We start from the raw sequence: 24308 nt of genomic DNA on the forward strand, positions 1-24308 counted from the left end.
AATGTTAAAGGACTAGACCAAGATCCCGCTTCTTCTGCTATATTTATATCCAAGGATAGATATACATGCCATCATGCCACTTCTTCCACAACCCTGATGTCCATTGCACTTCCTCCACCCCAAAAGAATCTTCCTGCAGCTTGAGGCCTTGGTAAGAATCATCAGCTACTCTTTTAATGAGGAATTAAGTGATTAATGGAATTAATCTATTATGCAGACTGAGCACACACCATCTCCATTTGCACATGAGGAGAGAAGTGGGAAAGCAAGCAACTTGCCTTCCAAAAGGAGAGACTTTCTGACCCTGAACTATCTATTTTCCTTTCTAGAACAGGCAGAGTAAATTAAAGCTGAACTTTGAGTTTTGTTTTTTTTCTCAGTTGTTTTTTTTTTTTTAATAAAACTATTTGACTTCTACCACAAGTCCTATCAGGTTTGAGCCATAGCCCTCTCCCCTCAAAGGCTTAAGCATGAAATCACATACTGTATACAGGTTTGTTCACATTATTTAAGGGATTTTTTCCTGAGAAATACGTTCATTGAGCTAAGCCTCTGCAGTACAACTAGTTTTCCCTTGTGTGCTCTAATAATGATTTTTACCTAGCAGCAGCTGGGAACCAATAGATCTGATGTCTTTCTGGAGATGTTCCTGTTCGTAGGAAGGTCAATCATTGAATGGGATTCATTTTTCACCTGAGACAAGAGAGATGTTGAGGTCTTATAGATCTGTATGGCGTTCAAGTTTTTGCAAGTATGAGAGAACTGGCTTTCAGTAATTACCTCTCCTTTCAGGAGGAACTGAAAGACATCTTTGAGTACACTGTATTTATTACTGTGGTAAAAAGAAAAGAGAGTGGAAAACAACGAGGCAATTAGTAGAAGCTCCTTTTTTTTTTTTAAAAAAAAAAAAAAGGGCTGAATACAACAGTAGTTAAGATGTGTCTGCCATTTTTGTGGTTTGGGACATCGTAATTATGAAATAAAACATATCAACAAAGTATTTTATTGTTGCTGAAAAACAGCTGTTTCCAGTGAATCAAAACATCCATAGGAATGCAGCAGTCTCAGCCATTTACCAATGGAAGAGTAGGAGCTTGCCAGATTCAGTGCCAAATTGCCCATGCAGAACCTGGAACAGAAGATTTGGGCAAATGCTCCTGAAGCAAAACAAGATGTCTCCCATGCTCCCTGATACAGAGCCATGAGGTCCCAGCTGAGCCAGTAGTCCTTAAAGGGGAGATAGAAGTCCCAGAAGCTTTGGAATCCCATCCTGCCTATAGACCTTGTCTTGGATCTCCAAGTTTTGGAGTTGTATGCTACGCTGAAATTCTGTTTCCATTTTTTTCAGATCCAGTTTTTCCATTTTTTTTCCCCACAGATATTTCAAGAAGTCTGCTTCAATCCAGAACAATTCCCCCCCCACCACCCCCCTTTCAAATGTCCCCAAAGGTGGGGAAAATGAAGGTTTCATTTTATCTGTGAACATAATGCAGTCTTTGGATTTACTAATCTGCTATTTTGAAAGCCATCCTTAATCAGCTTGCCCTACAGGACAATTGCTAGAGCAGAATCCTGCATCAGATTAGTCATACCCTTAGGATCCTAAAGATAGTGCTGGACAATACAAATCTAATGGCAGTGGGATGTAACATGAAGGCAACAATTCTTTGTTTATTAGTGACTTCTGAAGAGTAGGATGCCAGTACCCAGGCAAGAGAGAAATCCAGCATAATGAAGGCAGCTGTTTGGTAGTTTTTCCTGAGGGAATGGTGTAAAGAGAAGAAAGTCAGAGGCATAACAAATTTCATCACAACGTTTAGGCCTTGAGCTGTAGAGCATGACTGGAAAGGGAAAGCAAACCTGATGTACTCCTTCCCACCACATACTGATGCCAAGAGAAGGAAGTGGGAAAAGAAACCATGCCAGGACTTCTCTGGCTTGCTCACTGCAAGGGAAAGATCAAATAGTTACATGGAGGGCCATAAAAGCTATTAATCTTCTTTGCACTTTAGACTTGTCTGGCAGGAAAAAGAAAGAAAGAAAGAAAAAAAAAAAAAAAAAAAAGATATGACTATAGCATGAAACTGCCAAACTAAAAATCCCAAAGCAGGAGAAAAACAGCTATTTCAAGTTATGGACAACATTTGTAAGGCTTTCCAAGAACCTAGGCCAAATAGCATGTAATCTATTATTTAGATAAAATTCAACTATTTCTGACAAATCTGAGGGCTAAAATAGGATCGTTGGTCAAACCCATGTGGTATTGACTTGTGGATGGGAAGTCATGGCCAAACACCAACAAGACAAAGGTTAGCATATTAAGTAAGGATTTCCTTAAAAACAAGTATACTTCAAACACAGCTCTGAGGTGTGAACTGAATGAGAGGAGGAAGCTAGCTGTAGTCCCCACCTACCCATTCACCAGATGCTACTTAGTCCCACCCCGTACGTGATCCTGTTCTGGGCACATAGTCAAGCAGTCCCCTCTCCCAGGCATTGGGTTTGTATGCTCACCATCTGAGATGATGCAACCAGGCTAACAGGCTTGCATAAATACATGTATCTGTGGTACTACAAAAATAAAAATAAAAAATTGTTTGTGCTTTCCAGATTTATGGTAGATACACAAACAGCTGTGCTGCCTGTGTGATCTCAAAGGTAATAGCAGGGGAAAAAGTGGAAAACTTAAATACATAGCGTATATATGCGTATCCTGCCACAAAGTAATTAAAGCTTTAAAAGTTCATAAGCCCTTGTTAAGTTATTAGAAACTGCATTAGCAAGACAGTGACTCATTTCTTCCCATTATCCCAGCTCTTTTTTTTTTTTTTTTTTAGGAAAGGGCAGGGGGGAGAAGTGTGGGGGAATAAAGGTGCAGATTTATGAAAAAAAATATTTTTACAAATAACTATTAGGACTATTATTACCCAGAATAACTGAAAAGCACAGTAGGTTCTCATTATTCAACCAACTGAAGAGTCACAAGATGAAGGAATTAACAATGCTAAGAGACTTCCCTCTCATTAACGGAGAATCAAACTGTACAAGAGATAGGGAAAAAAGAGTGGAACGTGCTGAAGGAAGTGCTATTGAATTGAAAACTTTAAGAATCTAAGCACAGCATGTGGAAGAGCAATGGAGTATTTCCAGAGGTCAGCTGAAGCACAGGTGAACTGTTTATTTTAGTAGACTTTTTTCAATTGAATGAATATTGCTATTTTACACCTGTAAAGAAATCCCTTCTTAGCCCATGATTCAATAACACCCTGATTCACCTAGGAAGCAGCCATCACATTACAACTCCGTAGGCATCACAAAAACGGACGGCTAAAGACCACCGTGTAAATAACCAAAGAGCAACCATTAGAATTAGCTTCTTGTATGCAACACTTACAGGATTGACAAAGATTTGGGTTTCCTTATCCCATCCACCTACCCCAACATTGTTTCAAGAGCAAGATGGAGACCGTAATTGGTAGATGAATCTCTGAAAGCCACACTAACCAACAGACAAATCCTTGTTCTGGCTTCCACCATATAACCATTCCTTGCTGGAACCAATTATGTTCCAATAAAGTTCATGATTACAATGGGAGGAAAGAAAAACAACTTCCAGTGAGATCTAACACAGCTTAAATTTCTTGTCAATGAGGAGAGTTAACCCTTCAACTCAGAGGTAAGATCCAGTGCTGGCAACCACTCGTGCTTCAATAAAGCATCAGTATAAGAACAGGGAAGCAGTTCCTCAAAGCTTGAGGAAAGGAAAACCCCACTTTAGACTTTGTTAAGAGTAAAGATAACAAAAAGAGATTAGACAGGCATTTGTCTATTCAGTCCTATATGTTATTTAATCTAGTGCAATACCTTCAAGATATTGTGGATGCAGCCTCATATTCCAATCCTACCATATTTATCTGCATGTAAAAGAACAAAATTATTCCTGCCAAGATAACTATGTTGATGATACAGAAAGAAACTGTGCAAGAGACCTGACTGTACTGGACCTTACATAAAACAATTTCTCGTCTTCTCAGGCAATCAGTAGGCATTTACAGGTATACAACAGAGAAAGCAAGGAGCATAGTAACTACACAGAATACTTATTTGGTGCCTGATAACAGCACATATAAAGGGAATTTGATAGGCAGTTTTATAGTAAAGGAAGCAGCAATTCAGAAAGTATCTTCAAATGCCCTGTATAACACAAAATCAAAGTTCTCAGAAGTTTTTGTTTCTGTCCCCAGCTCAGCGTTAGTGTTCTTGGAATCCAGCTTCATAAGCCAGTCACAGTGATTTTAATTAGAAGTGAATGCAGCTTACAACATGCAAACATTCTGTAGCAAGTACACCTAGAAGTTGATTATCATCTTTTTCAAGACTTTGCAAAAGAAAAGTCAATCTTATTTTCATTTAAAAAAAAAAAATAAAGAGACAGACATCAAATGAAACAATTCACACAGATTTTTTTTTTTCAATGAACATTCTTTTTCAACTCTGCAAGTTCCTTATATACACACACAGCATGTTAAGATGTTATTATTCCAGCTGACCACTCTTTCTGCCAGAAGTTGCCCTCTCTGTAGGGGCCTATTGACAAGTCCATGTGTCTTTGCCTTAGCCACACTTCAGACTGGCATTTTTGCTTTTGTTCCAAGTGGCTTGCACATGAACAGCTGAGGCAATGGTAAATTCTCCCCCCTTCACAGCCATGAGAAGGACAGCAAGAGCCTGTGGACAGCAAAATCCATCATGCTGGTTCAGCCTAGAGGTCTAGTTAGCCCTACATACTGCCTCTGAGAGGCCAAGAGCAGAACAGAGAAATGAAAATACGCATGTAAAATTTTCCTAAAGATATCTAACCCTACAACCTTTTTCAGCTCAACTACTTGCCTAAACTGCTATAGCAAGATCCACCCACACCTGTCAAAACCCTAAGCTCTGTGCCATATTCTGTCCTAACTTGCCCTTGGTGCCAATCCACAGACAAGTTCATTGTTATTTTTCATTGTTACCCTTCACTGATAATTTTTCTTGCAGTCCTAGGGTCTTACCCTGGAAAAGAACAAAGTCTACCCAGGCAGAAGGGATCACAGTAAGTCAAATGGGTATCCAGCTTCACAGCACAAGTGGAGGGAAAAGGCCAGGACAGAAGTCTGTAGGACTGTCTTCTCAAATGTAACTCATATGTACTGTGGTACACTAAGGAAATCATGTTCAGTGCCTCAGTTTTCATTCCTGTGACTCAAAGTAATTGCTACTGCTCAACGCCATGAGGGTATGTGAGGTTTAGTGCAGCAGGCATATGAAACTACAGCTTTAAAAATGGAAAGCCATATATAAGTGCAACCTATTAGAGTATTACCAAAACTGAACTCAAACATCAAGGGAATGTTTTAGTGGGAAAGAAATGAAAATCATTTCTCTTTGTTCTCTAGATTCCAAGATATGAGCAACACTGTCAAATACCTCTAGAAAATAACATTCAGTGAAGAATCAAAGGCTCCCTTTTGTGAAGGCTGTTTCATTATAAATTCATTTTATTCTGAGTCAGAAGACTCACAAGTCTTTCCTGGATTTTGTTTGCATGCTCTTAGAATTGTTTCCCTTGTTGTCATATTCTCTCGCACCAACACAGTAAGAATAGAAATCCTAATGCTTTGGATTAAAAACTACACAGCTTTATTAGGTCGCATAGACATTACCAGAGATTTAACCTATTAAAACCATTAGGTATTTACAATGTATGGAGCAATTATCATTTTCTAGAGCTAAAGAACAAAACAGAAAACAGTGCTAAGATGTATAAATAAGACAAAGTATAAATTGGAATTCTTCAGGGCGTTTCACGGGAATTTTATAGTAACCAAGCTTTTTGTATCTCTCCTCCATCCCTTTGCACTTCCTGTCTCATTTTCTAGTCTTCATGTTGTGTTTCTTTCCTTACTTCTGTCTCAGACAAAATTCAATTACAGAGAATAAAGAGAATTCTTGATTGAAGCCATCAGACTAACACGTCTCCCTAGCTCTCAGGACTGAGGTCACTCTCTGCCACAAATGCACAGGGTGGGATGAGGATGTTTGGTTTTTATTGAAAGTTAGATAAGCAATGTGGTTTTCTAGCCATTAAATACACAGAGCTACAGGTCCTGGCAGGTTTCACTAACAGTTAGACATGGTCAGCACTATTCTAGACCTTTGTGATTTGACCTGGGCTAATTTACCTTCCAGTAAAACCAAAGTTCCTTGGTGCTTCCACTGTATAACACTGTGGTACATAAGTTGTCCTATGTTAATAACTGTTTTCTTGTCAGTGAAAAGAAAGTCGAGAGTTCTGCCTCGTAATCTCTCTAAATAGCTCCTATCTAGCTAAGCTTTGTTAAATGTAGGGCTTGTCTACAGGATGCCAAGTAGCCAAGGTGGATTGTCATTCAAGCTTTCCTAAAAGCGCACATCTAATCAGGGCAAGGCTCAAAAGCCATAGAGAGAATTTTTCAACATGTAAAAATACATACAGTTCCACCAAAAAGCAGAATTAATAAGCATCGTATTAAGTGAAAGAAAAACGTCACCAGAATCAGATACACACATTCAGATAAGCACATAGACTACCTACCATCTGTAAGGAAGGAGCTTCTTAGGTAATGGACTCCCTCAGAAATATTGGCCCCATTGCAATAAATGTCAGAACTCACATTGACTTGAACAGAGTGGCAATTTTACCTTCCCTAAATTGCCAAAAATTACAAAATTGCAGTGAATATCTAAGAGAATAGACAGTCCAGAGATTCCAGCTATTTTTGTTTAGTCAAGCTATCAGTACCTCATAAAGAGACTTGTCTATGGCTTATAAATACTTCTGCTTGAGGTAAAAAGGAACACACAGAGAAATGCTGTAGGTCTCTTACTAAAACATTCGTGTTCCTGCAGTAATTTAAACAGTGATCAACTGTCTTACTGTATCTGATCATGGGCATTCTACCTTTAGGTGCCTCTTGTGCTGACAAATACACTTTCTTCCTCTGCTTTCTTCTTTTTTCCTTTTTTTTCCCCCCTCCTTCTGGGCAAATTTTAAGTTTAACTTGGCTTACACCACTTTTCAGAAAGCTAAACTTAAAAATTTGCTACCATACAAGATCATTCTAAAAACAATAATAGAAAGATGTGCTTTTACAGCTACCTCACTTTCCAAGACAAAGAGTTATCTCACTTTACTGTATGAACCAGAGAGGTTTCTGAGGGGTGAAACCATAGGAAGAAATACTGTTCTTACATGCAACACTTAATAATGGTAGCCTCAAATGTATTATCTTTAAAAGCAGAGCTGGTTGACTGGACTAGAAAACAGGTTTGTTCTAGCCCAGAAATTCCTCTCCCCTTCGGCATAGCCCTCAGGAGCATAGATTACACTTTCTATGAGCTGATTTAACGTAGTCTAAAATTTTTTCATTTCAGTTTAAGGAAAAAAAGGGTGGGGGGTGTCAGATGAGGAAAAAATATCCATGTCCTAGAATTTACAGTTCACTAAAGTTTCCTTGAGCAAGGAAAACTTAGCTACCATTGATCTTACTAGCAGCTGTTGGCAGTTACAAATGGATGACAACTGTTTTTTTGTTGTTGTTTTGTGTTTGTTTTTTTAAATGGGCATTTATCATAAGGGGAACTTTTCATTTTAAATGTGATGCCTTTTGGAATTACAAGTTACTTGGCTAGGTTTCAGGATTAATGAACACTCAGCTGTCAGGTTCAGTATGTCTATATATCATGCAGTTTACGGAGACGATGCAATCATAGCTTCCCCCCTTGAGTCTGGAGTGACCCTTTAAGGACTTAAAAGAAGTTTTAGACAGAGAATTAAATTCACAGGTGTGCCTATAAAATTAAACTGCTGCTTTTTGATAGACCCATAACTTTTCTGAGACATTGGGTTTCTAAAGAAAGATTACAGCCTGACCCAAACAAAGCAGTGGCTGTAAAAACTGTTGAAGCTACTGCAAAACAGAAAAGACTTATTTAAAAAATAATATTTCAAGAAGATTGTATCTAATTGTACACAGAAAAAAAGGTTTATGGGATGTAGCGCTCTGAACCAGCCATGCATGAGAAGATACAAGCTTCCTCCTCTTGGGCATCTAAGTACTTGGTAGACTTGTTGTGATCTGACTAGTAACTTTTCATGGGTTACTATTATCTTCTGAAATATTTAAAGCAAGGCAGCAGTAGCTGCTCAGCTGTTGGGACTTAGCTGCTTACCTACAGCAGCATACCCAGCAGATGAGGGACCATCAAACCTTGATGTCCTCCTGCCCTGGGGCTCACCATGCAAGTTTGTGAGCTCTGGCACCTCAAGGTTACCCATGCCCTCAAACAGCATGAGCTGAGGCCTCAGATGCCCAGTTTAACTAGAATCAGGTTGGGAGCTTCCACCAAGTGAGCTGGGGGGATGATTACTCTGACCAAGGGACAGTTGAGAACTGGCATAGATGGCCCCAGGATGAGGGACTTCCTCACAGCGCTTTCTCTCCTACAGCAATAAATCCAGCTGCCAGCTCTGGGGACAGAAAGCAAGCCTGGTAGCAGTCTACTCCCTCCTTCAGGGAATGCTAACAACACAACAGCCGAATAGGACACATAATCTTTACCAAGCTGTCCAAGTTCACAGACTAATTTGCCAGAGTCAACTGAAATTGGTACCAGCATTTGCTACCTCTGTCCTGGGTTGAAAATCATAGTGATGCACAATGAACATGCTCTGTCTGCTCCTGAATAGAAAACAACATGCTCGAATTTTAAAAGGCCCCAGGTACCAGAAAATCCTAAAGAAGATTAAGTAACAACATGGTTGTATTCAGAGAAAACTGAAATAACATATGGATCAAATTCCTTCCTTCTTATCTCACTTATCACAGAAACAGCCATACAAGGTTAAAACATCATTTGCACGCTCACAACCAGCTATTGTGCCTCTACTGAAGTCCACAATGACAGAAAAGCAAGCAAGATAGATTACAGAAGTTATTCTCCGTCTCATCTTAGATGGGTTAGCTTCACTCACCAAGAGGAAACCATCCAAAGCGCTCCAGTCAATCCAAGGCAGGGGCACCAAGGGGCTCTCCAGGGCTCCTCTGTCAGCTCAGCTGCAAGTTTGACCAAAATCTGCCAAGGCACAGCAACAAATAGAAAGATCACAAGCAGGCCCGGCTGTTTCCATAGTTGATAACTGAGTTACTGCAGGTGAGGGACCTGTTGCCACCTGCTGCTGCCTATACAGAAGGTGATAGGCTATCACTTACGTTTAAGGGGGCACAGCATAGCCAGGTGGGGCTGTCCCACCATGGAGGAGGGGAGGCTAAGTAGCACATCTGTGTGAGGCATCTGTATTTCGGTATGAACAATTCTGTAGAATGCATTTTACTGGTTCACAAGCACTGGCTAAAAAAAGAAAAAATAAAAATGCTGCTGGCTGAAACTGCTCAACTGTTAAGAGATGCAGTGTGTGTGACAGGTCTTGGGCTGTGCATGGATAAGGCTTCACATTCCTTGTGCGCTAATGGGAGGTTTTCTATGTTATGGATTTTAGAGAAGAAAGACTGAGTGAATCCTACAGACAGAGGCAGATGTTCTTTCTTAGGACAAGAGAAAAAAAAACAAAAAACAAAAAAAAAAACATACACACACACACTGTTTGAGCTGTTAAAATCCCCCAGAAAGTCAAACAACAAACCATGAGGGCAGCTGTGGCACTCTGACACAACAGTGGTGTGGGTGACTGTAGGCTGTTTAGGGCAGGCCCACCTCAGCCTGTCCTGCTGCCCAGTGAGCACCTCCTCTCCTCCTCCAGCAGAGCCCATGGCCCCATATGAGCCTGCTTCTGATAGATTACCATCACCAACAGCCCAGCCCAACTCCTGACAGCACTCCTCTTACAGGAAGGGGCCTTCCAACAGTTTCTTTATGCCATGGGATTAATATCCATGGTGGGGCAGGTGTGGTGGTTTTTGGATGGTTGAGATGTTGACCTTTCGCTGCTGTGTTTGCTTATCTCAGCTGCCTTTCCCCCACACACTTCGGAGGTGTGAGTGTTGTCTGAGCTTTCCTGGACAAGGCTTGTGCCAGCTTAAAATAGCTTTGTACTACCTTACGAGAGCGGAGAGCTGTCATTTTAGACAGCAGATGTGTGCTAGCCGTACAGTCAGACGCCCACACACTGGTCTCTAAGCTGGCGAGGCTGGGATCTGGACCCCAAAGTTTGCCTCGAGGTCTTCATCTTGGGCAGAAGGTGACAGGGCAGTGCAGGCCATGATTAGGAAACATAAAGTCTTAACACACAATCACCACCCCCAAGCTACTCTCCCATTCCAGCCAGACCTCTTTACTTACAGCAACACTTTTCCAGGCCTGTGGAGGTATTTCCCGTAAAGCGTGGGCTTGGGCTTGCCATGTCTTTCTCACACAGCCTTCTCATTATGTTTGGAAGGGTCTCTTTTGGCATTAGCATCAGCGCCACAGCAAGCTTCCCGTCATGGTCACTCCTCTCACCAGTACTGCTGTACAGCAAAGCAGGCACTGCTGCATCATCTGCAGCCTTTTTTTTTTTTTTTTTTTTTAAGCAACAAGGAATGGTTAGGCTTTTGTGTGTGCTGATCTAATTAAACACTGAAAATCTGGAAAAGCCACATGATGTAGGAGCTCGGATCTGGGACTGAATCCAGTGCTAGCTTTAGAGGACACAAGTCGTGAGGGATGTGTCATATTAGTAGCTTGCAGCTAATGGGCTGGCACAGCCTGGAAGCTGTGCTGGCTCATTGCCCAGGGCCAGGGAACTGCTCAGGTAACAGCCTCCAATGTCTTGGCCAGCAGACCTTGACGGTTTCTTCATCCAGAGGTAATTAGCTAAGGTTTCCACAGTGCACCAGCTTCATGCATAGGTACGGCCACCCCCCTCCCACCTCAGCTGTTTAACGTCTACCTTGGATCACAAAAATACCTGTGTCAGTGCCTTAGGTTAATGCCAATTGCAAATTTCTAAAGGATAGCGACTGTCTCTCTGCATCTAAGCACTGGAAGAAACCAGAGCAGGTGTGAGAAGAGTGTCTGACTGTCCTTTGGGCAAAAGGATGCCGAAGAATCCACTCACAAGGAAAACATCATAAGAGTGGTGAATGACAGCTTGTCTCACCAGCTTATGTCAAAACCAAATCCATCAGAAAGGCTACAACACAGCGTCAAACAGGCGTTCATTACAGTCTGACATTAGCAAGCAGGAAGCTCTGATTCCCTAACCAACTCAGGCTAGCAGGAGATAGTGAAAATGTTAAAACTTACAACAGAAGGGAAAACTTGAGCAATTGCAGGAGATTCTGCTTGTTTTGCCCAAAAAAAAAAAAAAAAAAAAAAAAAAAAAAAAAAAGAGAGAGAGAGAAAAGAGTAGCTCAGGAAACTAAGAACAGCAGAGTCTTGAGAGTCTTCTGCAGCTGGCAAGAAAACAATGCTTTTTCACGAAGCTGAGGTCAAAGACGTGGCCACACCAGGCTGCATTGTGCAATGGCTGACAGGTAAGGCAGCAGCAGGGCAGGCAAGGTAATAGCATGGTCTCTGGCCTTCTGGATCCCTAACTCACATGGCCAAGTACCATTTATAGCTGACCTGGCAGCTCTGCAGCCACTGCATCTAACACTGACATCAAACATCTGGATCCCACAAGAAACCATAACACCTCTATCATCACAACCCTACAAAAACAAAATACTTTAAGCATGAAAAAGAGGCAGCTGTAAGCATAAACCTCCTTATTCTGAAACATGTTCTTGATATTTAGGTAGTTCCTATCACTTAAGAGACCCATTTGAATAAGACTATTCAAATGAGAAAAACAGGGAAAATTTACAAATCATGGAAGAGAGGTGGCTTATAGGAGAGAAATGCATAGCCTCTCTTGCCCTGCACAGCTTGACTGCTCAGGAAGTAACACTATCTTTATTTCATTAGTTTACCTTTTATCACCTCCAGCTCAAATATTTTGTACAGGTGAGTTGGTTACAATTCTCTTGAAGATACGGTGCTGAAATTTATTGCTAATTTGTTCATTAATGTTTTTGACAGTGTGACAGCTATTCTTGATGCAGTCAGAAACATTAATGTCTTCATTTTCCCATGTCTCTGTTCTCAAAACAGTTTGCAGAACTTGCCTGCATTTTCCATTTCAGCTTCAATGAAAACAAACTGTTGCCTTGTACAGAAAATGTTTGTTGGTTCTTCCAGGAGGGAGAACCTGTAATTCACCTATAACAGGAGGTGATTTGCTGCATTTATCTTCTTAGCTGCAAGAAGCATTTGAAAATAATGTGGGAAGCTTTTAAAGTTTAACTAGGGTGAAGAAGGCAAGAAAAAGCAACATGGGTCACAAGCTGCCTCACAAATTATTATGCCCACACTTTTAATGGCTCTACTCGAACAAACATAATATTCCAGGAGTAGAAAAAAAAAATGCTTTTTCCAAGGTGCTCAGAACTGATAAAATCATCCAAAAATTTAACAAGAATTTCCTACATATTCTCCTTGAGACTTTCTGTCCCCACTTCTCCTCTTTTCCATTTCTTCCACAGCTTCTGACTTGCCTACAAAGGGAAACTGCAAAAACCTCTGCATCAAAACCATGATCAACTTGCACTATCTCTTTTTAAGCTGCAGAAGCTGGCTAGGCATGTGAAAGAAGTGAAAACAAACCAAGAATCCACTGTTTTGATTTGGCTGAGGAAAATATCCCCAAAGTCCATAACAAAGTGTGGACAACTTGAAACATCCAAAGGACAATGAGATCGTCAGACTGAATATTTTGGGGGAATCATTTCTAAGAGGTAGAAAACTGCACAGTACAAATAATAGAAGTTTGCTCATATATATATATATATATATATATATATATATCTGCTTACTGTCATAGTATTTTTCCTACTTTTTATTAATATTTCTATTTTTTATTATTATTATTTCTTACCAGGCATGAAACTGACAGATCCTACTTTGCAATTATTATTTAGGAGCTAAAGTTTTTGCTGTCAATTGATTTACTGACATTGCTTTCATATATGTTACCGGGGTAAATAAACCAAAACAAATGACTCTTTACTGCAGGAACTGAATTTCTTCCAAGCATCTACAGATTTTCTGTTCCTTGAGATTTTGGAGATGACTTCTTATTGCAAACCTAATACTGACTTTGTGGCTGATATGGATTGGATCAAACGTCATATAGTCAATCAACAGTGCTGTTATCTTTTAGAATTTCTTGCTTGTTTAAGCAGATAAATGAGAACAGACACAATTAAGTCAATACATCAGTGCTTTAGTTAAACAAACAATTAAAAGATAATCTCAGATATCTAGGATGCCCAAATAATAGGCTTGGAAAAAGATGTCGGTCTGTGGGGCCAAAATGTCTTAGGAGTTGCAAAGAACTTGTCAAATCAATGGGACTTATAGATCAAATTGCTTGGTACTTTGGACAATAAATAAAGGAATGCATGAATAGCTTAAAAAAAAAGGTGGAGCCAGTAGTGCTGGACCCAAGATTATGGAAAATGTGAATCATGAAAATGAAGTCTGTTTATTTGTCTGCTTTTAAAGAACACACTCTAAATGAGGGGAAACAAAAAAGCAAGGAAGGTAAAGCTGGAAACTCTCAGCGTGCTGGGAGATGTTGCTGTGGGTGGTGTGCTTTCAAGTGCATTGAATGTTGTGCATAAACTGATTGAGACCAGATGTAGTCTGTGCTTTTGATATGGTGTTACTGATTTGTTTTGTATACCGGGTTTAAATTAAATTGTGTTATTTTCCTTGATTTAAAAATATAAGATAGCAGGCCTTCTACATGAGCCACTTCTAGCAGATTCAAAAAATAGTGGTTTTGTGTTAAACAAGAAAGACGTTGACTTATCTTGTTATTCGTGCTTAATTTTTAAGGGTGATTCTCTGATTCTAGGCACTTCCAACATTACTTCTATAAACTCTCACCCTATTTTTTAAAAAAAAAATCATATTTTGGAGACTTTTTTCTTTTAATAAGATTATGAATCTCCCTTAAGCACTGTTTAAGGTACAAGTCTCATAACAACTCAGACAGAGATGGGATTCTTGCTAATGAGTTGATATTGAGCTGACTTTACGAGCTGGCAACGTATCAACTGCTCATCATTAAATCATTCCCAAAATGAACATTAATGAACTTCACCTACTCCAACAATGCAAGGTAGCTCATACTCCTCCTGATTTCCAATTCACTGCAAAGTAACTTGAATTCAGACTACTTTGCTGACTTCATTGAATTGCTGCATAACGAGCTGCCATAAAAACAAGGAGGTTTTGCATGCACATATTGGACGTTCTCATACATATTAATTTGGTCACACAATGTATTACAGCTACTCCAGTGAACTTCTGTGTGTAAATGAACAATCCTAATAAGCTGCTTCGAACTGCCAGTTCCTTGCAGAAATAAAATACTTCTCTTTGCAAATCAAATAAAAATGTGTTTTTGATGCTGAATTTTTGTATTTTGTTAACTTTTTCCACTACAGAAGTGAAAACCAAAGTAAAACAAGTAGTTCAAATAGCCATAGCTTTGCCATTTACTTTTTGCTTCTCTGAGGTATTTAGCCAGGGTTTAAAATATCAAGGCTTCATTACCCCCAATTTCTGGAGGAGTCTGGTATCAGGTTATACTTGCAGGATTGGGAATTTTATTTGGAAAAAAAAGTAGCCATGTGGAGGGTTCATCCTTTTTTCACTGAAGAGATGTCTGTGTAGATTAACACAGCTTGCAGAATCATTATCCTAGAAAGGTTATCCATGTCTCCAAAACTGATTTGAGGTCTCAAATGCACATTCTACTGTGAAAGATTCAGAGGTCAGTCTATTCAAAGAGAAGGTTAGGAAGAGATTTGATCATAACTATGTGCATAGAGAGAAGTACCTCAGTCTGTAACATTAAAATATTGATATACAAGCTTCAGCGGATCAAACTGCAAGAAACAGCTCAGTCTTTGATTCCTGCAAGCTACTGCCCAGGATCAGTTTATGATTGTAAACTGCAACAGTTCAGAAGCCATTCAGCCATCCCAGCTCTGGAGGGTAACTACATCTGGGCAGGGGGTAGGTAAGCAGCAAAGGCAACAGTTGCTCCAAGTGGCTCATCTAAGCCCAATGCTAAATGCATATTAAAATATTTGGATAATGCAACATGAAACACAAGGGACCTGAAATTAGAAATATTCAAATGCAACATAAAATTTATGCTTTTGAGAGAGAAGAAATAACTATTTGAACAGTTTCCTGTGGGATACAGTAGATTTCTCATTATTTGATGTTTTAAAACAAAACTGGATGTCCACTGAAGTCTACACTCAAAGTGAAGCTAGGGACTTTATGCGGACATCGCTGGATTGAATTCCATGACTTCTTTTATTTAGGAGGTCACCAGAGGCCTTTCTGGCCTCTAAATACAAGAACCTGAGAAGGCCTTGATAGAAGAGCTAGGTGAAATTGATACATAAATTATAAATTCACTACATTTGGACAAGGGAGAGCCTCAAACCATTTCCTTGCTATGGCAGCATTTGGCCAGAAGAAGCGTTGGGCTGAAAAGTCCTCTATTTGCTGGGGAGAAGCAAATAAGTATTTCAGATTTCATAAATCACTGCCTCCTTCTCCTGTCATAGAGAAGACTAAAAATGAGACTTTAGACTAAAACTAACTTGAACCATCTTTTCTCTCTGCTGTGTTGAAAGCACCTTTCTTTCTTTGTGTTTCCAATGGGAAAGGAGAAGAACAGGGGTGGGAATATGATGTAGCTGAGACGTGTGCCTGCAGTGCAAGGATTTTTCTCCATGTTACAATTCTGAGAAAATTTCTCAGTCTGCTTTTGTTGTTGTAGTTGTTTTGAATATTTAAAATATGTCAAAGGTACCTTGAGTTTTATGTAAAGACACTTTTAAAATGTGTGCGTGTGTCTGTGTTTAAAAAAAAGACTTTCCTTAAAAAACTAATAATGTGGCATAACAGAGATTTAAAAGACACTGTATACTCTTAGAAGAAGCAACAGTCAACCAGATGAATTATGGAAAGAGCTAAACGTGCATGCATGCCCACAGTTACATTCACACCTGAATTTGCTTAATAACTGCAGATGACTAGGCACGCTGTAATGGTCAAATGCAGAAGCTGGTGCGCTATTCATATACCTCCATTTCCATTTAATGTGTTTCCTAATTTTAGGATACATAATTCACTTTAGATAGTTTTGCATACAACTGCATAATTAATTATAAACAGCAACAGTGCTGCTGTCCAGGACCCACATACCTAAAAAAGTTCTCAGATGTGTTTGCACTGCCCATCCACTTAACACATACGTTTGTGGGCAGCTGACTGTTCTCTCTCCATGCTCTTTTTGTCATTACTCTGCACTGGTTTTTGGAATAGTCAGTGTCTCCAGCTCCAAAAGAAACCCAGAAACACTGTCTGGTTAAATTGACCAGCTAACATGGATAATGTAAACAGAGGAAGTGCAGATAACTCTCCTCAAAAGCCTATGATCTAGTTTTTCATGAAAGAGAGGCAGGTTCACAAAGCATCTTCTGAGATGCCTTCAACTGTCTGTTTTCCAAAATATGCTCTGTAACTCTTCTGAGAATTAAACCTTTTTTTTTTTTTTTTTTAAATTCGAGCACCAAGAATTTCCAGTCACCTTTGACAACCTTAGATTAAAACCACCACAAGAGAAGCAGCCTTGCCAGTTTGAAACAGGAGACATTCTTTTATTTAGCCCTGAGACTAAAAATACACCTAAATGGAAATCAGTACTCCATTTATAAAACACTCATCTACAGCCAAATTTTATTTAAATTTGCTTTTCATAGAATCTCTTAGCACCAGGGGACAGCTAATGACATTCCTCGATACATGAAGCAGTGAGGCACTGCAACAGCCTTTCTGCATCTCCATTCAGACCCTGTCTCACGTTGCTTTAACACTGGGTAAAACAGAGGTGGAAAACGCTGAGGCCTCTGGAGGAACCCAAACATACTTAACTGGGTTTTCCATGCACTTTTAAATTTGCCCAGCTGCTAACACATACTGTTATGGCTGTCTGAATGCTGATTTGGGCATGGGCTGTAGCTGAGGAGGTGGGCAAGTAGCAGCACATTGATCCTTGGAGGCCAACATGTCCAGGCAGTATCAGTGTGACAGAAGCAGAAGACAAAGATCTAAATTGGGACACACACAGCTGCACTCACAGCTGCATTTCAGGGTACGGTGGCCTTTGTGGCACTCCGGGGCACTAGCAGCAAAGGGAAGAAGGGCTACAGGACTATCAGCTCCCATCTTCTCTCCTCACACATTCTTCACATATAGAAAAACACCATAACTCTTCTAGACTTTGTGGCCAAAGCAGCTGTGTTCCTGCATCAACAAAGAGAGGGTTTTGGCTGTGTGGCAGCAATTTCTTCCTAAAGAGGATTGTTTTTCATTATCCACCCAACTGGTTTGTCTTCCTTCCAAAGATGAAATATATGAAAAAAATCCTCTCATGAAGAACATTTGCAAAATACCTTGCTTGAAAATAGCTTTGGCTATTTTCCCCTAATTTTCCACCTATGCCAGCAGGTTTAAAAACTAGGCCCTCTTTGTTGGTAGCCAGCTTTACACATCTGAAGCTGCCCTACTTATATTTCAGAATGAAATCAGCAGACATCATTGTTGTTCAGAGCTTTGAGCTGAAAGTCTCAAACAATGTACTTTTCCTTCAGACTTGGAGCAATCTCAGTTAAGAAAGAGGTGAGTGATCCGCTACATGTGACATGGTCAGGTCCTTGCAAAGATGGTCTTCCCCTAGCAGCAGCCTGGGCAGTTAGAAGCAAGCTGAAGTACTGCCTTCAAAGGTCACTAATCACAGAATAACCTAAAAATTGGAAGGTTTAGAAGTAAATGATTCACACAAGAGGCACCTTCTCTGAGAGAAAACCATTACTTGTTTCTCACTTTGTTGGGACGTAGCCTTGGATCAATTTTTATATTTATAGACTAAAGTATTAAGTATATCTTTCTTGTCAGCCTGCAGCGGGTCGTTTAAAATAAATTTAACATTTACGGCACCTCAAATTTTGTCTTTACTGCAGTACTTCTTGTTCTCGCTATAGAAGATACTACGAATACCACAGTAAAGCTCAAATATCAGAGGGCACTAAAGCGCTGCTTTTTAATGGCAGTCACTAAACACAGAGCTCATAAAACTGCAGTTATCTTAGTACTAGTGGTACTCAGAAGTGAAAGACAATAAGATATTCATGTTCCAGTGATAAATCTACTGAAGTCAGTGGGATAAGAGCTGGAATTAATTCACCCCTTGGACAAAAAAAATAAGCATGGGGGTCCTGGGTGGGAGTTCAGGACAGGATTTTCTAATTAATCAAGGAAACCCAGAGAAGAAGTGGAGGGGCACTGTTCCTGAAGGAATCCCTGAAGGTATTGTTTGGAGTGCTGCAAAAGCTGTTCTCGGAAAACGGTTCATTAATGTTGCCTGTGGAGCCAGAGGAAGGGTTAGGAGATCAGTGAGCAGTTGCTAAGAGAACTAGTAGTCATCAGCCAACTGGCAGAAGTGGAATGGAAGAAGAGAAAAACTTGAGAAGGGGATCTGAATGTCCTTTTAACTGGCATTGAAGAGCAAAAAGCAGGCAAGAAGTTCCTTCAGAAAGCTGTAAGACTTCAAAGAAAAATGTCCCAAGACAATAACTGTAATACAGCAGTGTTTTCCAGCATAAACCCCGGCTGACCTGGTTTGTTCTCACTTTTACTAACATGTAAAACCATGAAATTGCTTACAACTGATTAGTCTCTCCACTGCTGCTCTAGAGAGGCAAAGAAATGAAGAGGAACGGAGCTGAACTACCAGCCTCCTTCCTAGGCCTTGGCCAAGCTGACCAAATAACTACATTAAAAATATGTATAAATCACATTTCAGACAGTGCCAGAGGGAGTTCAGCTCCGATCTTGATGATTTATAAACATGTCTTCCTGAACATCAATCTTGTGTCGGCAGTGACAGTGTCCTAGCTGCCCTTCTGTGTTATAAATGATACCCAGTTTGGGAACTTCTTCATCAACACTCCCCATAACAATTTTTCAAATTAGGCTGTACAAAATAGCAACTAATAATAAGATCCTAGGATTGTACAGGTTGGAAGGATCATCAGAAGGTTTCTGGTCCAAACACCTTTTCAAAGCAAGGTCAGCTTTGAGATCAGATGAGGTTGCTCAGGGGCTTTCCTCAGCTGGGTTTTGAAAACTTTTGAGGATGGAGGCTGCACAGCTTCTCTAGGCAATCTGCTCTATTGCTTGACTACATGTCATCTAAACCTTTTATTTCAATTAATGCCTGTTTTCTTTTATCCACCCTGAATGCAACACTGTGAGGAACCTAGCTCTGACTTGTTGATAACTTCCCTGTAGTTACTGGAAAATTAAAAGTAAAGAGAATGTTTATGCATACAAAGATTTATATGTCGATGTTTAATGTTTAGACAGATCAAAGAGTATGAAGTCTAAAAGATCATCAAATTTTAGGAATCATAGTCTGGCTACAATTTTCACAAATGCCTTGTTCTTCAACACGTGTCATTAAGAACCAGGTACAAAATGCACTCCCATCTGGCTTGTGATGCGCAATTAAGAACCTGATATAAAACTATTGTTTACAGTAGAAAAGCCTTTGATTTCACATGTAACACATCTCATTCATATTGGAGTAAACCAGGAGTAGCCTCATTTAAAACTTGCCAAGTCACATGATTTCACACTAGACTGTCACTAAACCCAAAAGAGCGTTAAAACCACCTTTCCATTAAATAATAATAATAATAATAATAATAAAAAAAAACTTGCTTCTTCCTGAAGTTTTTTGTTTTGTTTTGTTTTCCTGGCATGCTCTCCCCCTCCCTTATCCATGTTCCTCTAATCAGTCTATATGGTACCACTTCTCTGCTGGCAAAGCAGTAAGGCAGCTGTGGTGCCAATATGCCTGAAGCTTGCCTCAGGCATATCTCTGCCAATTTGAAATTTTTACCATCTTCCCAAGTTAGACTATCTTTGCAGAAGTAGGGATCCAAAAATCATAACTTATGGACTAGCACCCTTGACAGAGAGAACTGTTAAAAAGCCTGAAATCCCCAAGTGTTCCCTGCAAGAGGAATATATATATATTTGTATAATACATACATAAAAAGGCTTAAATGAAAATTGCTATATGCTTTAGTCATGAATTCACAGTCTCCCAGACAGAAATGGTTTCCATTTGTTATTCTTTTCAAACTAGCTCCCCAGCAAATATTTCAAGCAATTTTGTTCTCTAAAATCCACTTTTCATCACTTAGGGAGTCATTTAATGTCACCAGGAGGTTTGCCCAACAAAGGCATGCTAAATCAAACCATAGAGTAGCATTTAATAATCAGACCCAATTGAACATTTGCAGGACAGACCTGAGTCCAAGAACCATGAAAGGCTTTCAGGCATATAATTTGTGCTATTACAGCAGAGAAATTGATGAAAACCAAATGGGTGCTGGTGGCACACTGACATCTTGTCAGGGGCACCTTAGGCATGGTTAGATTAATCGGAGGGTTGGTTTTTGTTTGGTTTGGTTGTTTTTGTGGTTTTTTTTGTTTTTTTTTTTTGTTTTTTTTTATAGTCATCTTGGTTGATTCTGGTTCTTCGTAAAAGAAACTATGGGGCACCCTCATGATTGACGTCCTCATGATTGAAGGGGTAGTTTCTGATTGTTCTTATGCCTGTGAGGAAGAAGGGAACAAGGTGATTCCTGACTTGACAGAGCCAGGAAAAAATAAGTTGAAATCTCCATGTTGAAAGAAGGTCACAAATAGTGAAACTTTCTCAGTTTCTGTGTGAGACACCACCTACCCCCAGGAGAGCACGTGGACCACATCTACCCTCCCTAGATATGTTAGCAGCATAGAGGATGTACCATACTGGATGAGCTTCCTTCATCTGCAAAGAAACCACAAGCATATCTCTTGCCTTACAACAATGCCCTGCACCTCTCACAGGGTGCATCCACCCCTCTTTCTTTATGGTTCCTGCAGTTACCTCGTCACTGGTTTGAGCCTGAGCCTGGAGGCAGCAGGAGGAAGGCTTTCAATCCCTACCCCACTGTCTTACATGTTTCAAGTTTTCCAGCCTTGAAGTTACCAGGGGAGATCCCACATGACTGTGCACATAGCTAAATGCAGTTGTCTCCAGCACTTTCTCAAAGAATACACAAGATAGAGGAACTAAGTCAAAACTGTCAGATAATGCCTGATTTACAGGGTGCTGGGGTGGGAGCATCTGCACAGAATGGCTGCAAAGAGTCTCTTGGAACCAGGGAGAATTTACTGCACTTTTTACATGAAACTTAATCACCCTGATAGACATTTTTGTAGAAGAAGCACATTTAAGTCCAATCAATATGGAAAAGTCTTGAGGAATAAATAAGACATCTCACTAGCTCAAACCACTAATAACATTGTGACTTTTAGGTGTTGATAGACAAGACCTTCCTCTAGAAGTTTACTGTATAGTCACCACCCAATTTCTTACTCTCCTAAAAGTTTTCACACTGACACTAGAGGCAAAAGGATAAAACACACGCCCATACCTAAAATGCATCAAAGCACACTTCTTGCCTAAAGTAATTTAAGTCAATGGTTTAAATCAAAACTCTTGTCTACAAACAGCAGGGTTAACATTTCTACTCCAATGAGCTAAATACTACTGCAGTTACAGGCACCGTTCTTGGCAGCCTCAAAAACACTGGCCTTGCCTGCCTGGTCTCCCTTTGAACTTACCCTTTTATAATCCTTCCTCACAGAAAACATGATCTGGGGCAAGGAAGCTTGTGCTGCTCTTCACCTGCCCTGAGAGTCAGCTTCAGTTCAGTCAGAGTATGGGTAGCTGCCGCTGAGGTGGTTTTAGCTTGGCCAGGTTGAAAAAAGCTGAAGTTTGTACACTGCAACTCTGGTGCTGTTGACAGTGACCCACTGTGATGAGAGCCAGCTCAGGCAGACTGCTCGGATCACAGTCATCCTCATGACTGCCATCACGCAGGCATCCGCAAAGGCTCCTGAGGCCTTCCACATGCATTAAATTTCCTTTATACTCATTTTGGCAGGAAAATACCTTGTGTCTAGAGGGTTGCAGTTGAGAAATGTGCCCACCATCAAGATAACTCAGGTGTCTTCCAAAGGCCCATGCAGTAATTTTATTTTCTGTCTTCCTGCAGTAAGAGCATCCCTGCAATGCTGGAAAACAGAATTAGGAGAACTAGAGAATTTTTCCCACAAAAATCATGAGCACAGCATTATATTGGATCTTTTGTGTGAGATTTTTCCCTGGATGGCTATGTCCTACTTTCTCCACAGGACAGCAGTGAGCACACCACGTAAATATACGACACTGAGAGAATAAAGTCATGTTTAGTTCATCAGCCACCCGTCCACACTGCACTAGCCCTTTCTAGTCCTTTTGTATCACTTCCTGATCCGCAATATTTATCTTATTCCTTTTTCCTCCTTCAATAAAATTGTTTTATTTGCACTTTTCATCATCTATAAGCAATTCAAGAACTATTCAGTGTTTCTGGCACCCAGAATAACAGAAAAGTCAGTAGCCTTGGCATATAAGAGTAGATATATAGTGTCTGAAGGGAATAAAACACAGATCCACATACAAAACTAGGAAATAAATTTCCTATCAGGGAGAATTTATTCCCACTTTTAATCGGGGTATACTAAATTATACAAGCTCACAGTGCCCAGCAAGTGATAAAGTGATTAGTCCATCCTCTGCTACACCTCTGCATTTAGTCCCTGTGGAACATAATTAATGGGCAGTTTACACTTCTCTCACAAAACATTAATAAACACCATAAACAAAATCTAACATAATGTTGCCCAGCACCACCTCACTTGGGCACCTCCCAGGATTCAATATTTTGCTGCAAACCACCACAATTTATTCATATTCTCTCCATGCATAAGACAACGCTTATACCCAAGCTACTAGGAAATAATTGTTCAGAATTAGAGGCATTGTATCAAATTCTTTAATAACAGACTGTACTTCAGTCATGCCATCGTTACCGTTGGCTACAAATATGGTAATTTAAAAAATAATTTTAAAAAATCAATCCAGTATGTCAGAGATTATTTGATATATATTTATAAAGTTGTTATTGTTCATCAGCTGCCAGGTAACTGCAGATATTTTTCCCTTAACGTTTGCTTCATTACTTTATTAATGAAAAATGGTCTTAACAAGTGCAGTTCATATTACAGCTCCCCAGGCTTTCTTATTTTTACTTTTCATAATTTTCAAAAATTACAAGACATCACATCTACTTTCCAGTCTCTGCCTCAGATTTCTAGAATCACAGCAGTTATTTTCAGCTATTTGAAAGTAGTTTACAAATTCATTGGCTAATTTAAAGTACATTGCAGAAAATCTATTAGGGCATCTTACCATGTAGTGCAGTTTCAAACAGTAATGATTCAGCATTGAACTTTAATAGCCAAAACCCTAAGAATCAAGTGGAGGAAGCATTACATATAATATAGCATATACTTAGATTAAATGTGAAACCTAATTTGTAGTAAAGGAAGTATTAGTTACAAAAAAAAAAATTAACAATATAATTAACATTATGGAAAAAAATAATAATGTCTTAAAACATAGTACTGAAACAGTAAACATAAGGTTATTCTTCCAGGTTTAGCCTTCCATTTCATTACTTTCTCACGTCGATTTCTCGGTTTGTATTACGTCAATTTCTCTCGATTTGTATTACAAATTAAAAGTCAGGTATGCAGGCAGTCTCTTTGGGTTTACTTTGTGTTGTTTGTGTGTTTTTTTGAAAATAAGGTGGGATTTTTGTTGTTTTATTTTTGTTTTTGTTTTCTTTTTAATATGACATTAGGGATAACTATGGAGTAAAGTTAACTTTTCTTTCAGCACAGAAAAATATGGATGCTGGAATTATTTGGGTTTGTATCTACCCATGAGAATCTTGTTTACCCAAGAAAATATATATCTTCAAATATAATTGGCAACTTTGGTATATATATAAAAAAAAATGCTTATTTATTATTCTATCTACTTGGCTACTGTACTCTTTGAATGTTTTTGGATCTTCCATATTTATCAGAATTTAGGTGACTCACATTCCTATTAACCTTTAATTATCGCCATTTTTTCCTCATAGAGT

At 39.5% G+C, this 24308-nt stretch overlaps 1 protein-coding gene across 27 annotated transcripts in view; it reads right to left on the reverse strand.

The window, feature by feature from the left end:
• Positions 1-24308, reverse strand: part of QKI (QKI, KH domain containing RNA binding) — a 449819-nt gene that overhangs the window by 178502 nt on the left and 247009 nt on the right. For 25 of the 27 annotated variants that reach the window (XM_072035850.1, XM_072035847.1, XM_072035848.1 and 22 more), the window contains 2 exons: positions 22226-22347; positions 9053-9153 (listed from right to left, as the gene is read on the reverse strand). The gene's annotated coding sequence lies outside the window, so the exon portion shown is untranslated. The remainder of the gene's footprint in view (positions 1-9052; positions 9154-22225; positions 22348-24308) is intronic. The other 2 variants (XM_072035851.1, XM_072035869.1) reach the window with 1 other exon arrangement.

The sequence above is a fragment of the Anas platyrhynchos genome, chromosome 3, assembly GCF_047663525.1.
Source record: "Anas platyrhynchos isolate ZD024472 breed Pekin duck chromosome 3, IASCAAS_PekinDuck_T2T, whole genome shotgun sequence".
Lineage (NCBI taxonomy): Eukaryota > Metazoa > Chordata > Aves > Anseriformes > Anatidae > Anas > Anas platyrhynchos.